This window comes from Carlito syrichta, unplaced genomic scaffold (assembly GCF_000164805.1).
Source record: "Carlito syrichta isolate Samal-C Ts95f unplaced genomic scaffold, Tarsius_syrichta-2.0.1 Scaffold139321, whole genome shotgun sequence".
NCBI lineage: Eukaryota > Metazoa > Chordata > Mammalia > Primates > Tarsiidae > Carlito > Carlito syrichta.
Window position 1 is genome coordinate 72,281 of NW_007083417.1, and position 1,203 is coordinate 73,483.

Consider the following 1,203-nt stretch of genomic DNA (forward strand, 5'->3'; position numbering starts at 1 on the left):
TATTAGTTGGTGAATCCCCCGGAAACAAGCCCAAGAAGTCGGAGTAGCAACAAGTGGCAGAGTCACAGAAAATATGATAGTGGAGTCGTTCCAGTGGCCTGTGATTTTTCTGAAGAAATTGCTATGGATATCAAAACCCTTAAACTTCTTCAGATTATTTCCCTTTGCAGAGTAGGCATGTGTAATCTGATTCATTTTCAGTTCAAATTTATAAATGCATGTGAGTACAATCATTGTCTTGGGTCTGTCTCATGTGAGCACGCGTAAACCAGCACAGCCGGGACACAGGAAGCTGTCCGCCCGCCCGACGGTGAAGCAGGAGAGCCCGGCCCAGGCCCCGGCGCGGCCCGCCCCGTTGCGCCAGGGGCCAGGGGCCAGGCTGCGACCTCGCCTGAGGGGGCAGGGCCGACTCGCCACCCGTCGCCGCAGCCCTCCAGCGCGGCGGCGCGCTCGGCTCCCGCCTCCGTCCACACCGACGGGCGGCATCCCCCTCGACGGCCAAGAACCGAGGCTGCGGCCTCTCGGCCCGAGCGGCGCACGTGGGCAGCCACGCTCAGCCCGAGTGAGGCTGCAAGAGAGCTAAGATGGCGCGGAGTGCGAGTGGCGGGAAGGCACGAGCCAGAAGAAAGTGCGGGCCGCACGCTCGCCCTCCTTTATCTTCCTTTCTCTGTGCGAAAAACGCTGTGGAAGACTGAGGGAGGCCGAGTCTGTGGAGAGGACTCACCGTTCCCCTCCGCCACACGCTGACCCCTACCCCCAAGAGAGAAAAGGCAGCTCTGGTCTAACCGGGAGGCGAACTTGGACTCCCAAAGGGCCTCCCAAATCCAAACTCTGATTCCCTTCGGACAGCAGCAGCCTCCCGGACCCACTGACGGGGCCACTTCACTAGACACCCAAGACTTCTTGGAAGCGAGGCGAGATGACCGTGTTTTAAAGGGACAAGAAAGCACACTGCCTCTGAGAGGAGCGCGAAGCTGCAAATTTACCTCACGCTGACTCAGTCCACACAGCAGATGGTGGCGGAGCTGCAAGGGAAACGACCTCCCTGATTTTTTTAAGTACTTCCTAATAGCAGCTAACGCGCGTCCTCCAGTACAAGCCACCACGTTCCTGTGAAATCTATCCTCGGCTTCCTAGAGCCTCGTTTACGCACATGACACCGGCTCCTGCGCTCACGGTGCCTCCGTCCCGAGGGCGGAGGGC